This window comes from Gymnoscopelus microlampas (assembly GCF_963454915.1).
Source record: "Gymnoscopelus microlampas genome assembly, chromosome: 21".
Lineage (NCBI taxonomy): Eukaryota > Metazoa > Chordata > Actinopteri > Myctophiformes > Myctophidae > Gymnoscopelus > Gymnoscopelus microlampas.
Window position 1 is genome coordinate 17,361,353 of NC_139958.1, and position 17,111 is coordinate 17,378,463.

The window sequence follows — 17,111 nt, forward strand, 5'->3', positions numbered from 1 at the left end:
TATTACAGTTTTATGAAAATTATTCATCTGTGCCTAAAACATACATGCAGACTCACATTTCTTTGAAACTTTGCAGAAATGTAGAGGGTCATTCCAAATATCACTGAAACCAATCTTACTCCAATTGGCCAAAAGGGGGCGCTATAGCAATTTTTTGAAAAGGCAGACTTTAAACAGGCATAAGTCATGCCTCGTTTGGCCGAAAGTCGTGAAACTTGCTTACACATGTGCCTTGACTCATGAGGAACACACGTATCGATTTGACCATTAAGCTCCGCCCTTAGATTTTCCGCAATTTTGAGCAGTTTGAAAAATACATGTTTTTGCCAGTTCTGGCTTAACCGTGCATACGCTTTTTACGAAACTCGGCCATATGGTAGATGCTCATGAAAAACTACCAAGAAATAATTCTCACACTCATTCGTCAAAGGGTGGCGCTATAGCACTCAATTGAAAGTGCCAACTTTGAACAGGTACAACTCATGCCCTGTTTGACCTACAACCATGAAACTTCGATACACACATGCGTCTCTTCATGCCCGACAACTTTCGTGGTCTGACTTTTGACCTCTGACCTTTAGATCGCCCACCATTTTGAATTATATGAAAAACAGTCATTGGCTCCTAACTTCTGCATTTTTTCACTTATGGAAAATCCGTTGGAAATTTTTGTAGGCAGTGGTCCAAAGTTCATGTGTAAAATGTTTCGTGCAGATTGCTCAAAAATCCCAGGAGGAGATAGATTTTAACTATTACAGTTTTATGAAAATTATTCATCTGTGCCTAAAACATTCATGCAGACTCACATTTCTTTGAAACTTGGCAGAAATGTACAGGGTCATTCCAAATATCACTGAAACCAATCTGACTCCAATTGGCCAAAAGGGGGCGCTATAGCAATTTTTTGAAAAGGCATACTTTAAACAGGCATAAGTCATGCCTTGTTTGGCCGAAAGCCGTGAAACTTGCTTACACATGTGCCTTGACTCATGAGGAACACATCTATCGCTTTGACCAGTAAGCTCCGCCCTTAGATTGTCCGCAATTTTGAGCAGTTTGAAAAACACTTAAACCCAGGATTTTTCAGCTATTTGCGTGAAACTGTATCATCTGTGTGATCTCCTTTTTCACAGTTACTTATCTGTTGGGCCAATGGCGTCTCCCTTAAATGAAGGCCTCACAATCTCAGGGTCGCCAGTTCAAGCCTCACTTGATGCAGACTTAATTTAAGTTGAATTGCAAACAACATGACTGTATCATTGAATACATGTGCAACTGTTAAAGGTAATGATGAAATGCTTCTTGGAGAGAGTATATTTTTGCAATGTATGACAAACTTCATTGTGAAAATAACCGATCTACAATCTCAAAACTTTTCAGATAGCAACATGTTTCTGAGCTTGTAGATCGGCTGCTTTCAACTGGTTCACTTTTATCTTCAACAGATGACCTCAGCCTGGACAAAGCTATAGCCCTATAGGTAGTGTCTCAGCCTGTGAATCCAAAGGTCGAGAGTTTGATTCCTGTCAATGGCAATATGTTGAGATGTTAATGGGTGAGGTTTTTCACCTGGGATTGCCCCCCTGCGTCCTATATATGACCACCTCAGCTGGGTTGGGCTGAAAAGAATATTCGCCTGTTGGACACATGTGCCTTGACTCATGAGGAACACATCTATCACTTTGACCAGTAAGCTCCGCCCTTAGATTGTCCGCAATTTTGAGCAGTTTGAAAAACACTTAAACCCAGGATTTTTCAGCTATTTGCGTGAAACTGTATCATCTGTGTGATCTCCTTTTTCACAGTTACTTGCCTGTTGGGCCAATGGCGTCTCCCTTAAATGAATGCCTCACAATCTCGAAGTCGCCAGTTCAAGCCTCACTTGATGCAGACTTAATTAAAGTTGAATTGCAAACAACATGACTGTATCAATGAATACATGTGCAAATGGTAAAGATAACCTGAAATGCTTATTTGAGAGTACGTTTTTTCAACGTATGACATACTTCATTCTGAAAATAGTTGATCTACAATCTCACAACTTTTCATGGTTTGTGAGCTTGTAGATCGGCTACTTTCACTAGTTTTGGTTCTGAGGTGATGTACAATTTCTTCATTGGTAAATGGTTTGTGAACAAGTGATCTTAGTGTTAGTGAAACAGGGGCTTGGTTCATGAAAGAAGGCGAGAGTTTATGATCTTCAACAGACAATATCAGCCTGGACAAAGCTATAGCACTATAGGTAGTGTTGCAGCCTATTAGTCTGAAGGTTGAGAGTTCGAATCCTGTTAATGGCAGTAGGTTGAGATGTCCAATCAAACCATTATGTTTCCATCTCTCTCTCTCATCAATCTATTGTTTCCATGTCACTCTCTCTCTCTTCAATCTATTCCGTTTCCATGTCTCTCTCTCTCTCTCTATTCACTGGCCCCGTATTATCGCTGCTTGCAGCTATATTGTGTACTTAAAACTAACTAAAATAAAATGAAACTGTACAGAAAAGGTTTTTAGATTAATTTGTTGACACAACAAACAAGCATAACGAGGCATATGACTGTGTGTTGTGTTTCAATGAGTATTCATTGAAACACAACACACATGAGTATTCTGAACAAATACTATAAATAGATGATTTTCTGTTTAATAAAAACAATCTAAGTAATACTGAATCTGAAACTAACTGAACTACTAAAAATGAAACAAGTAAACCCAGCCTGGAAACTACCTGCAGGTTTGAAACTGAACTGAAATGAAAACAAAAATGAAAAACAATATACAAATAGAAGTGCACAACTATAAACACTAAACTATAATGCTACCAACTCTAGAACAGCCATGGGCTGTTCTTCGGTGGACAATGATCCTGTGTTGCTTAATTAGCTAGTGCAACAGGTTCTATTCTACATTAACACATTAACAGTAGGCACATGGATTAAGCTGGGTTCTGTTCCCTTATTGCCCAAAGGGCAGTGCAACCTCAATTAATAATACACACAATAGCTTAATAAGTAATAAATGATGTAGGGGTGTTGGAGACAGACAGACAGACAGACAGGCAGGCAGGCAGGCAGGCAGGCAGGCAGGCAGGCAGGCAGGCAGGCAGGCAGGCAGGCAGGCAGACAGACAGACAGACAGACAGACAGACAGACAGACAGACTACAGTGATAACTAGTTTCAAAGTTGTCTACTGTAATATGGCCCATGGGCCTACTACATAAAACAAACAAACCAACAAAACCCCAAATAAGTTGGTCACTCTCACTCAAAGGAAATGAAATGGCCTCATGGCAGATAAACATTCTTGAAATAGTTGCATTTTGGGAGACTTGGAGCAATATTTCCAAACATGGTATTAGCAATGAACATCCGCTTAGAGAGAGAGGGAGAGGGAGAGGGAGAGAGAGAGAGAGAGAGGAGAGAGAGAGAGAGAGAGAGAGAGAGAGAGAGAGAGAGAGAGAGAGAGAGAGAGAGAGAGAGAGAGAGAGAGAGAGAGAGAAGAGAGAGGGGGGGAGAGAGAGAGAGAGAGAGAGAGAGGGGGGGGGGGGGGGGGAGAGAGAGAGAGAGAGCAGAGAACTCCCATTATTAGCTTATAGCCTACTTGCACCCATGCTTGCGCCACATTCTGGAATTCTGCCAAAGGGAATCATTTTAATGACGTAGGCACTTTATGTTTTTTTTTAACAAGGATGATTTCCAGGCTGACAGACTCCACCCAACCCCACCCACGGTGCGCCCCGCGGCCACGCCCACTTATTGCCAGTCAGTCAGTCACCGCACAGATTGTCAGAGACAGGTAGACATTAATACAGGTACAGTACATTATAGTAGAGGACACAGTGACACAGCGTCTACAGACAGGTGCACAGTACAACAGGTACAGACTACAGTAGGCTACAGTAGAGTAAGGTGACACAGTGACAGGTAGACAGTACAACAGCCAGGTACAGTACAGTAGATAGTGACACAGCGTCACAGCGTCTACAGACAGATAGACAGTACAACAGGTACGGTACGGTACAGTACAGTGCTGTGTGAGTGACAGCGTCTACAGGTGCAACTAACTACGGTAACTGCGGTTCCCTCAACACAAACCCTCAACCCAAACCGAGGAAGAAAGAAGAAGCACGTTACTGGTAAGACTCGAGACATTTATACTGGTTTGTGTGGGTTGAGATGTTTATTATAAACCATGGGTTATTTATTGGTTTATTACTGAAGATAGGCCTTACATTTACTGGTTTATGTAGGCTTATTGCAGAGATATTTTCTGTAAAGAGACGGCCTTGACTTGGTTGTCGTTTAATTTCGACAGTAGCCTACAGTGATGTAATTTACACTTTGAATCGATTAATATCTGTCGGGCAGACAGGTGTTCACTGTTCACTCACCGGTGGCGTAAAGTAGGAACTCAGTACATTTACTCAAGTACTGTACTTAGGTACACTTTTGAGGTATTTCCAGTTTTCTGTACTTTTACTTCTACTCCACTACATCTCAGAGGCAAAATATTGTACTTTTACTCCACTACAATTATTTGAAAACTTTAGTTACAAGTTACTTTGTTTGCAGATATAAATTATTTATATTATTATAAAACATAATTAACCACTTTAGCCATATTTTATACTAATGCTTGCAACGCATTGTGAGCTTGTAGATCTATTTCCAAACATTTTAGTACTTTTGGTCCATTAAGTATTTTGATGCCATTACTTTTGAACTTTTACTCAAGTAACTTTTTAACACAGGCCTTTTACTTAATAACAGAGTATTTCTACATTGTGGTATTGCTACTTTTACTTAAGTAAAATATCTGAGTACTTCTTCCACCACTGTCACTCACTCACTCTGGAGCTCTGCAGGTGGTGGAAGTATTGGCTACAGGCTCAGATATTTTACCTACTAGTGGAAAGTTAAAGTATTAAAATAAAACTCAATGTCGAAATACTCTGTGGCTGTGAAGTAAAAGTCATGTAGGCCCTATAGGCCTAGTAGCTGAAATTCAACTTGAGCCAAGGTGCAAAAGTATTGGCAATTTGGCATCATTATATCTATCTTTGTACAGTTTCCTGTACTGTACAGTAGGTCAGTGGAAGAAGTAATCAAAATGTTTACTCATGTAAATCTAGCCTACATGGTAAAACATGGTTTACAAATGGATACATTAACACTGATGATTTGTGGTGATGATGATGATTATGATGATGATGATAGACTGATGATGAAGATACTCTTGTTACAAGTAACACTATTTTCATCAGAGGCATCTACCTTTAGTTTTATTTTCTTGTCAGTGAAAGTAGACCGCAGTCAACCCCATATGTTATCATACACATCATAAATCGTACTAGTTTAACTTGCCGTTGCGCTTAGTTATTAACAAGCACAGTTTTAGTTGTAAAAATGCATCTGGAAGAAGCATTGTTATGGCTATTTTTAATTGCTACCAATTTCCACCTGCCTTTGGCAAACTACATCCAAACAACACATCAATGTGGTGATCCAGAGCGAAAGAGATGAAACCTCCATTCATATCACTGAGTTAAAAAATAAATGATATGAGCTGTCTGTCATACTACGTGCTGTCAAAGATCAGTCATGTTTTATGCCTACTTGTACTCTGCTCTGATAAGACCAGCCACGTGTTATTTACTAATGTACCACGTGGTTAAAGATTGAGCCTTTCACCATATCTTATGTAATAATAGTAGGATCATAATTATGATGATAATAATAATTATAATATCGTCATCCATTGATCTACACTGACCAGTCTGCTACTGTTGGGTCACTGGGAGCTGACCAGTACAACCACAGTCTGCTACTGTTGGTCACTGGGAGCTGACCAGTACAACCACAGTCTGCTACTGTTGGTCACTGGGAGCTGAGTCAGTACAACCACAGTCTGCTACTGTTGGTCACTGGGAGCTGAGTCAGTACAACCACAGTCTGCTACTGTTGGTCACTGGGAGCTGAGTCAGTACAACCACAGTCTGCTACTGTTGGTCACTGGGAGCTGAGTCAGTACAACCACAGTCTGCTACTGTTGGTCACTGGGATCTGACCAGTACAACCACAGTCTGCTACTGTTGGTCACTGGGAGCTGAGTCAGTACAACCACAGTCTGCTACTGTTGGTCACTGGGATCTGACCAGTACAACCACAGTCTGCTACTGTTGGTCACTGGGAGCTGAGTCAGTACAACCACAGTCTGCTACTGTTGGTCACTGGGATCTGACCAGTACAACCACAGTCTGCTACTGTTGGTCACTGGGAGCTGACCAGTACAACCACAGTCTGCTACTGTTGGTCACTGGGAGCTGACCAGAACAACCACAGTCTGCTACTGTTGGTCACTGGGAGCTGACCAGTACAACCACAGTCTTCTAGCCAGACAATCAGAGCGCTTGCCCTACTGATGCGTTTGGTGACATTTGTTTAAAATTCAATGAACGGGCTAAAACTGTGAGGAAACAAAAGATTAAAAAAATAAAATAACTGCATCACAGAAACCTTGCAAAGACTTGAAGGCAGTCCTTCATATTGGGATTTGGGTTTCAAAGCTGACGTTTATTAGCACTGGCTTCCCTCAACGTTCTAGCCCATACATTGCATTTAGATGTCACCAGATGACAGTGAACAGTTAACCCATTTGTAACTCAGAGTGTACAAATGGACCCATAAGGGTCCTTTTGGTTACATTTGTACACTCTCTGAGTTAAACTTACACACTTCATTCAGAGCAGGTATATTTTCAGGATATTTTTTTTGTGTGAGAGAGAGAGACTGTAAGAGCTTCACTGGTGGTCGTGGTTGGAAAGAATGTAACTGTAAATCATTGACTTTCTCCCACCCTGATTTTTACCAGATAATATTACGGTGATTACCGGTGACCTCTCGGAACCCCACCCACTTCACCTTTTACCCTCTTTCCCTCTTTCCTAACCAAACCGCAACGTTTAAAGGAATAGTGTGTAACTTTACCTTGTGTTTACGTAACAAAACAATAAATATATGTTTTTTCCCTCTATACCAGCCGTCTTCACATCTCACTGTATTTTGGTGTTTTTTTGGTCGACAGGGACGTTATTGGGCTACCAAAACAAACACCAAAATGTATAATGTATGTATTTATTGTTTTGTTATGCAAACACACGGCAAAGTTACATACTATGCCAGATAATAATGAGCTGTAAACTGTAAACGTGAACACTATGGTAAATAATGTGACCAGACACTGTCTGCCTTCCTGCCTGTCTGTCTGTCTGTCTGTCTGTCTGTCTGTCTGTCAAACATTGCTATGTTGTTAATGGTATTTTACTTGTAAGTTGACTTCTAAAACAAACTACACAGTCAGTCATGCATGTATAAAGATTTTCACTGTATGGAATGTAGTAACCCCAGATTATTGACTATTTTTCTGTCTGTCTGTCTGTCTGTCTGTCTGTCTGTCTGTCTGTCTGTCTGTCTGTCTGTCTGTCTGTCTGTCTGTCAAACATTGCTATGTTGTTAATGGTATTTTAGTTTCTTGTAAGCTGACTTCTAAAACAAACTACACAGTCAGTCATGCATGTATAATGATTTTCACTGTATGGAATGCAGTAACCCCAGATTATTGACTATTAGTCTGTCTGTCTGTCTGTCTGTACACTCACTGTTCTTTACAGCTAGTAGTACTTATTGTACAGTTAGGAGATATATCCTCTGGTGGCCTATGATTCTTTTCTTGATATTGACATATTTCACCCGACCCCATGGCCTTAGGCCATAATGTCCAGTTGAGTGTAAAGCTTCATAGTGAATATACAAGCCCTGTGAGCTTGTAGATCGGATATGTTTGGTGCACGACACTGGTGTGTGCAACTAAGTATAAATCAGGGCTTAACCCATTACAACCGGGAAAGAATCTGTGTCATTTTAGATTTTAGCGTTGGCTATTCAAAAAATAGCAGATATTCAAGCTCACAGCGCGTCAATTCGTGCTGCGCTGTGAGCTTGTACATCTGCTATTTTTTTTTACATTCATAACTCACTGTTAGCCTGTCACAAGTATTATATAATTGCCTAATCGCAATTATTTGAGATAATCCGGATAATCGTTTCCATGTTGAAATGTTCATGCATTTTCAAACGTTTTCCAAAATTGTGGAAATAGCAGATCTACTGCACATGCTCACAGCATGTTGGGCTTGTGCATCAACTAGTTCCACTATGTTTAAAAACATTATTAGTATACAATAATTAAATATGGCTTATTTTGTCCATAATACATTAGTTAATTGTAGTCGTTAGTAGTTCATTTTTTTTTTTTTTACAAAAGGCAAACATGAATGTATTTTTTATGTTCCAATGTTCAATGCCAAAATGGCAAAATGGCACTTGTTTGAATGATAATCAATCGTCAAGTAATATCTCATGATCGTGGCAGCCCTACGGCTTTCATCCGCTTCTTGACCTGACCCCCCCCCCCCCCCTTTCTGTAATGTTTTAATGAGGTGAATTCTTTCCCTTGACTGTGGTTCAGTGAGTCAACCAACCAGACTAACTACAAAAACTGCCTGTCTCTCTCTCTCTCTCTCTCTCTCTCTCTCTCTCTCTCTCTCTCTCTCTCTCTCCCCCTCCTATTTCTATCACTTTCCCTCTCCCTTTCTTGCTTTCTCTCCCTCATTGTGTGTGTGTGTGTGTGTGTGTGTGTGTGTGTGTGTGTGTGTGTGTGTGTGTGTGTGTGTGTGTGTGTGTGTGTGTGTGTGTGTGTGTGTGTGTGTGTGTGTGTGTGTGTGTGTGTGTGTGTGTGTGTGTGTGTGTGTGTGTGTGTGACATGTCTCTCCATCACAGCCTGTCCTCTATCTGGACAGTCAGGGTCTTTGTCTTTGTCGGCCTTCTTTAACCCATTAAGACTGGGAAACAATTTGTGCAAATCTTTGAATATGTATTTTTCAAAGCGAACATTTGTAACTCAAATCTTTGCTTCTGGGGATTCTACAAATGTCTTCTAAATCCTAACAGTTTTTTTTTTAAACGTATGTCGCTATAATCAGTGGTTCTCAAACCTTTTCATGTCAAGGACCCCCAAAATGATATGTATTTGGCCGCGGACCCCGATCTCCCAGTCTGTACATTGTTATGCTTGGTCTCGTTTTGCTATCAATCCCAGACCCGTGGTTGAATATTTTCAATATTTCAACCGTCTCATTAGATCCAGAAATCCAGATAGCATTGAAGTTTACTTTGGGTTTTTGTTGTTTTGATCCAATAGGTGTCATACTTTTGTTTTTGTTGATTGATGTTAATTTGGTTGAGTGGGATTTGTTGAGGAATGATGTCACTGCACAGAGTCTATTGGCTCTTAGTTGTTGTACTATACGTTATGTTGAGGCTAACTTAATAATTAGTAGTGTTAGAAGGGACTATTGGTCTGTTGAGGATGGTTATTAATAGTAGTGTTAGTAGGGTAGGGTCTAATGTTAGTAAGTTGGGCATCAGGACTAGTTGGCTGAGGGGACTCTTCTGTACGTTCATTTTTTGATGATAATGAGAAGATAATGAGATTTAAAATGATAATCTCTCTCTTTCTGCCTCTCTCTCCTCTCCTATCACTCTCACTGCTCACATGAGAGAGAGAGAGAGAGAGAGAGAGAGAGAGAGAGAGAGATTATGTTAGAGAGGATTCATTGTCCTAGACCAGGGTGTGGCCCTGTTGTTTCTACGTCCGTAGTTTGATTGATATGTTTATCTAAGCAGTAATACACGCCAGGTCACGCTTCATGATGAGATATTAGCACAGACAAGTCCTCAGTGTACAGAACCAGATGGACCCCTAAGAGTCCATTTGGTTCCATTTGTACAATCTCAAAGTTGAAAATAGATTTTATTGTGTGGTATTTGTGTGCTGACTGTGGTCTTAGGTCGTCGTTATACCACAATATTTGACCTGGCATGTGCAGTAATTTTGTAACTACATCACATTTCTATTGTGAATATTTATATTATATTTATATTTTTCTTATTTATTTATAATTAGAAATCAAATAAAACTAAAATCATGTGACTATCGTTCAGTGTAGTGCAGTATACTTTGCTATATTGGCCATCAGAAGTAATATTTCTTTTAAATTACTTATTGGTGAAACATAAGTGGTACAGAGAAACGAGGGTTGGTTATCACTGTTAACATATCACCATGATTCTGTTTTAGACATGACGAAACATGACAAAACACAGACAGGACTGAACTTGACCAAGAACAAAAAAAAGAAGAATAAGGAAAACTAAAACAGAAACAAAAACTAAATCAAAAACGGACAAAAGAAAGTAGATTAATAAATAACCAAGATACAATGGGGAGAAGTTTACAGCAGAGTATCTCAGGTGCTCACCTCAGAGAAGGAGTATTTCTTTAGGATCAGTCTGGGTTAAGGATGTGAGGGTGTTTATAAATGTGATGAGTGGTTGCCATCTATCATAAACATTGGCAATTCAGACTCTTAGAGAGTACTTTACCTTTTCCGATGATAGAAATGACATTAAGGAACTCAGGATTCCATAATCATAATGTGAGGTTGGAACTCACTGTGAACTCACTATGGTAGGCCTATAATAAAGTGCACAGGAACCTGTGACAATATTCAGGATAAAACACACGTTCGAGTTTATGGCTTTTATAAAACGGGTACTATGAATGGCCTATTGTAAAGATCCACTCAATTAAGACATTACTTAAATGTCTATTTTATTGGGTGGTATTTAGCCCCAAACAACCACCTGTCGGCTCCTCACTCAGAGAAGCAGTCTCATTCACAGAAAGCGCTGCTTTTCAGCATTTGTAACTCAAATCTTTGCTTCTGGGGGGTCCCTGGAACAAAACGTTTTGAGATGGGGGGGTCCGCGGCCAAATACATATCTAAAATGTTTTCTATGTTGCTATATGAGTGGTGCTCCAACGTTTCCATGTCAAGGACCCCCAAAATGATATGTATTTGGCCGATGACCCCCATCTCAAAATATGTTGTTCCAGGGACCCCCAGAAGCACAGATCGGAGTAAAGAATATTCGCTTTAAAACATATATATATATGTATTAAAAGATTTGCACAAAATGTTCACGATTTAAAAAAAAAAGCCAAATAAATCTTAAAATGACACAGATGCATTTCCGGTCTTAATGGATTAACACCTTGCAGATAATACAAATAATATATATTATGAAAAGTGAAATGAAATTTGCTTTCATTTGCCCAGAGTCCGGAGACCACGGTCTGCTTATTGAGTACCACTTGGGGGTACAGTACTGTAGTTATGCTTCTGCTGAATAAAGTTAGTTACAACACTATGGTTAATATGTTTTCATCTATTTAGTTTGAGCAGTGCACTATTAGCTAGTTGTCAAAATGTACTGTATGCTACTGTAGCGCTTTGATAGAATCAGCCACAATGTTTGTTTATTATTATCCGTATTACTCGTATGTGGTGTTGATGCTTTATTTAAATTCTCAGGAGTGTTACTGCCTACCGGTTCACCATGGGCTGACAGGAGCAATGATTTGTGTGTTATGTGATGTTTATTATAACGATGAGTTTTGAGGTGATGTCAGCTTTGTAGCTTACTGAACTATCCCCAATTAACGTGTGTGTGTGTGTGTGTTTGTTTGTGTGTGTGTGTGTGTGTGTGTGTGTGTGTGTGTGTGTGTGTGTGTGTGTGTGTGTGTGTGTGTGTGTGTGTGTGTGTGTGTGTGTGTGTGTGTGTGTGTGTGTGTGTGTGTGTGTGTGTGTGTGTGTGTGTGCCTCCACTCCCCGATACCTTGATTACCTTAGTACTGAGTTATGCCATGAATCAGAACATTGCTGAATATGATCCAATACTTGGCTCTCACACACACCTTGAAGAATGAGTTTTGATTGATTGAATATTTTATTAGACAGAAAACAGCACGAGTACAGTCAACACTTTGTCTAAAAGGATAACACCACAAAAGTCCTTGCGGCCTTGTTTCCAGTGGGGTCCCATATATCCTATATGGGTTATCAGACGATAAGTTGAAATGTGCTTTAATGATATTAATAAATATATCTTGTAAATACATTATTATTGGTATATTATTCCCATTAAGGAATGACCACAGACCTTTGCATGGCCCCCCCCTTGCCTTGGGCCCGGGGTCATATGCCCTGTGACCCCCACTGATGGCAGGGTCTTACACCAGTCATGAATTCAAATTATCATGTGTCTTCTGCAGACCGGTCGGTCTGGCCCCAAGCGCTGGGTGGCCTTTATTATTTTTTAAAGATTTTCTTTCTTTTTATGCCTTTATTTAGAGAGGGATAGGGAAAGTAGGCTGACAGGAAATGGGGAGAGAGATGGGGGAGTGACACGCAGCAAAGGTCATCGGGAACGGGAGTTGAACCCGCGACATGCTGTCAGGCTGGCATTGCAGCCTAGGGTGCCTGGACCGCCAACCAGCGTCTGTCAATCACAGGGCCCTGAGCGCAGACGCTGATTGGCTCTTCTACTTTTTGGTTTCTGCAAAACGCCCAGTCGCCCACCCAGCGCTTGGGGCCAGACTGGTCTGCAGAAGACGCATGATGATAATGTGAATTCCCGCGACCGGGATGGTTTACCAGGCTAGAAAACACAATCAATGAACCCGCGACACGCTGTCAGACTGCATTAGCAGGTGCCCGGACCGCTACACCGGGAACTCTGAGAGTAAAACAACAGTAGGAACGCTGAGAAGGAGACACACAGATGCATTGGCAGGTCTTTATGGGTTAATAGAAAAAGTAAGCGATAGAATCATCGCTAAGAATGGATAGTTGCAGCCTTAACTGAGAGGTCATCAGCATAGTCGTGGGAAAGAGGAGAGAGCTATACAGGTATGTCAAGAATGAGGGAGTTGGTCTTATTAGCAAGGTAAAGTTGCACGCACACATGCATGTAGTGTACACACACACATACTGTACATGCACACATCAACCACACATAGTCACACACTGTATTCACACACTAATGTACATACTATGCACCCTCCCACATATACGTACACATACAGTCATATACACTAATTGGATTGGAATGGTAACCATGATACATACTGTCTACTGTATAAACCTGCTCAAACCACATTACACACACTCAATAAATACCTACGTTCCTCTCCTTCCTGTGTGTGTGTGTGTGTGTGTGTGTGTGTGTGTGTGTGTGTGTGTGTGTGTGTGTGTGTGTGTGTGTGTGTGTGTGTGTGTGTGTGTGTGTGTGTGTGTGTGTGTGTGTGTGTGTGTGTGTGTGTGTGTGTGTGTGTGTGCGAGCACGCGCATGTGCGTACATGAACGTGCATGTGTGGGCAGTTTGTTTATATTGTGGACTGGCCCTGAAGTGGCGAGGTCATTGTTGGTTTGTGTAATATTTACCATGTCACTATCAGAGGGAATGGAAGGTCTGTTGCATAACTTTAATACAAGCTGACAGAAGCAGAGAGAGAGAAAGAGAGAGAGAGAGAGAGAGAGAGAGAGAGAGAGAGAGAGAGAGAGGGAGAATGAGATGTAGAGATCTTTCTTATCTTATCTCGTAAATGCTGCTTGACAGAAACTCACCCTTCTCCCTGACATAGTATGTCCCGAGGTTACCTAGCCATGTTGTGTCTTAAAGTGAGATAGACGGTAGGAACGCTGAGATGGAGACAGCGTAGGAGAGACAGTCTGTAGGAAAGCTATGAGGCAGACAGTGTAGGAGAGACAGTCTGTAGGAAAGCTATGAGGCAGACAGTGTAGGAGAGACAGTCTGTAGGAAAGCTGTGAGGGAGACTGCGTGAGAGAGACGGTCTGTAGGAAAGCTGTGAGGGAGACAGCGTAGGAGAGACGGTCTGTAGGAAAGCTGTGAGGGAGACAGCGTAGGAGAGACAGTCTGTAGGAAAGCTGTGAGGGAGACAGCGTAGGAGAGACCGACATTAGGAAGGTTGAGAAGGAGACAGTGTAGGAGAGACAGACAATTGGAAAGTTGAGAAGGAGACAGTGTAGGAGAGACAGACTCTCTCTCTCGTTCTCTCGTTCTCTCTCTCTCTCTCTCGTTCTCTCTCTCTCTCTCTCTCTCTCTCTCTCTCTCTCTCTCTCTCTCTCTCTCTCTCTCTCTCTCTCTCTCTCTCTCTCTCTCTCTCTCTCTCTCTCTCTCTCTCTCTCTCTCTCTCTCTCTCTCTCTCTCTCTCTCTCTCTCTCTCTCTCTCTCTCTCTCTCTCTCTCTCTCTCTCTCTCTCTCTCTCTCTCTATATATATATATATATATATATATATATATATATATATATATATATATATATATATATAGATTGATTAATTACCTTTATAGACAGCCATCTATAGATCGGCTAAAATGCATCAAATCCAATCTAAACCTATTAACCCCAATCTAAACAAAAAAATGCAACACGCTGTTAGCATGTAGATCGGCTATTCATTACACTGTCGCATAAATTAGGCATTACTCAGATAAAGTTGTGGGGACTAGAACAGTGTCGGACCATATTTCTGTGTTCCACTAAACGGTGATGAGACAACAGCCCCTAATTGGTCATTCTTCTCATATATATGCCATGTGGTACGTCAGGGCTCTGTACTGAAATACAGTTTCTCTGCAATTCCACTTTTCACTTTAAGTGAGGGTTGTTTTGTATTATGCAGCACCTCCAGGCTCCAATTTAGCATCTGGGAGAGAAATGGCTCTCCTCCAAGTCAATGGCCCAGCCATACTGGTTGTCCAGCGAGCGGGGTGGGGTGGTAGTTGGTGGGCGGATGCTGTCGGGTAGAGAAGATGTTGTTGACGTTCACATTCTGTTGATGTTGCCACAACACTCTTTCGGTCTCATTTAATGAGACTGAAACTAGTCTGCATCTATCTTTCTGCTTTCTTGACACGCTCTCTGCCTGTCTGTATTATATGCACTGTATCGTAAAGTGTGTGTGTGTGTGTGTGTGTGTGTGTGTGTGTGTGTGTGTGTGTGTGTGTGTGTGTGTGTGTGCGTGTGCGTGCATGTAGACATGCAAAGCAGTGTATATCCTGACATTACTGTACTAATGCCTGCATGCAGGTAAAGCATATTAAGGATGACATAATGTTTTTGTTTTTCTCGTTGTCAACATTGTCTACAAAACACCCCAAACCTAAAGTACAATTATTTATTTCTCCTACTTCCTACAAGTATTTTCCATTTAGCCACAATGCATATACAGTAGATCACAACCACAAGTTATAAAAACGCCACTGTTGATCATAAAACTCTTAAAACAAATCACACGCGGTGCCTGTTACTGTGGTCAGAATAGTAATACGTTTTTTTTTTAAAATATGTATGTCTTTTATTGGTGAAACATAGGTGGTACAGAGAAAAGAAGGTTGGTTGTCAACATTAACATATCACCATGATTCTTTTTTACTTTTATGGGACATGAGGAGACACAGACAGGACTGAAATTGACCAAGAACAACAAAAAACTGAAACAAAAACAAACAAAAAGAAAGTAGATTAAAAACGAACCAAGATATAATGGGGCGGAGTTTACGTCAGAGTATCTGAGGTGCTCACCTCAGAGAAGGAGTATTTCCTTAGGATCAGTCTGGGTCAAGGGATGTGAGGGTGTTTATGAATGTGATAAGCGGTTGCCATCTATCATAAAAAGTGGCAATCGAGCCTCTTAGAGAGTACTTTACCTTTTCCGATGACAGAAATGACATAAAGTCCTTGAGCCAGGAGGTGGTATAGAATAGTGACAGCCATTGATTTCTTCAGTTTCGATTTCAGTGTGAACCTCAAACTTGACTGTGTGTGTGTGTGTGTGTGTGTGTGTGTGTGTGTGTGTGTGTGTGTGTGTGTGTGTGTGTGTGTGTGTGTGTGTGTGTGTGTGTGTGTGTGTGTGTGTGTGTGTGTGTGTGTGTGTGTGTGTGTGTGTGTGTGTGTGTGTGTGTGTGTGTGTGTGTGCGCGCGCGTGCGTGCGTGCGTGCGTGCGTGTGCGTGTGTGTGTTGTGATTTTTCAAAAATAGCAGATCTACAAGTTCTTAGCGCGACCCCTGGGGGTCCCCGGACACCAGTAATAGTTTCCACCAAGTTTTGCCCATTCATTTAATTTAGGCTTATCAGTAGGCAGAGATCTCGGATATTCTGGCTACTGTGTGTGAGACTAAGTACAGAGATTTGTTGTGTTCTGCTAATTTAACAGAGAGAGAGATGGAGAGAGAGAGAGAGAGGGAGAGAGAGAGATGGAGAGACAGTGAGATGGAGAGACAGAGAGAAAGCGATTTGTTTTCAAAAGTGTTAATTCAAGTTCAACTCTGATTATCACAAACAACATTGTAAATGTAAATTTCCCAAACACTGTTTATTTATATTTTTCCAAGTACTGAAATTATCACTAAGGAATTTGCTGTGTGGCAAGTTGACAGAGCCGTTGGTTAGGTGAGAAATAGATAAAACATCTGAGAAGGCTCTCCATCTGTCAATGTGAAAATGAGGAGACAGTTGACTAAGCTAGGGATAATCAATGGGGAGCAGGTCATTATTGAGAAATAAACCCCTTCAAGGTGATGAAGACCCCTCTGGGTCTAATGACCCTGGGTCTGGGTTAATCGTTGTGTGTGTGTGTGTGTGTGTGTGTGTGTGTGTGTGTGTGTGTGTGTGTGTGTGTGTGTGTGTGTGTGTGTGTGTGTGTGTGTGTGTGTGTGTGTGTGTGTGTGTGTGTGTGTGTGTGTGTGTGTGAGTGAGTGAGTGAGTGAGTGAGTGAGTGAGTGAGTGAGTGAGTGAGTGAGTGAGTGAGTGAGTGAGTGAGTGACCCTGGGTCTGGGTCCATTGATTATCCCACTTAATAAATACATTTATAAATTGACCCAAATTAATAAATTGACCAAGAACAAAACAACGGATTTCATTGTTTACGGTAATGTAAGTAGTCCATAAAAAATATGCCAGCCAGGTGTGTCCAGTGCAACGCGTCGCCTTGGAAAACTATGGGAAGTGTTGATAAAATAAAATAAATATTCGGTTATAGCATTGTCTATATCTCGCTTCAAATGTTTTCAAAAACAATCTTGAGAGCAATGTAGCAGATCGATATGAGCAGGTACTCTGAGCCTTT

General features: G+C 41.1%; 1 protein-coding gene and 1 long non-coding RNA gene across 2 annotated transcripts in view; both read left to right on the forward strand.

Annotated features, from left to right (window-relative positions):
* LOC311038063 overlaps positions 1 to 17,111 on the forward strand; it is a 332,539-nt gene that overhangs the window by 276,479 nt on the left and 38,949 nt on the right. Inside the window, exon 2 of the long non-coding RNA XR_014600007.1 lies at positions 13,759 to 13,775. This is a non-coding gene — a long non-coding RNA (uncharacterized lncRNA). The remainder of the gene's footprint in view (positions 1 to 13,758; positions 13,776 to 17,111) is intronic.
* Positions 4,105 to 17,111, forward strand: part of LOC311038057 (uncharacterized protein) — a 51,830-nt gene continuing 38,823 nt past the window's right edge. The window contains exon 1 of the mRNA XM_084047362.1: positions 4,105 to 4,133. The gene's annotated coding sequence lies outside the window, so the exon portion shown is untranslated. The remainder of the gene's footprint in view (positions 4,134 to 17,111) is intronic.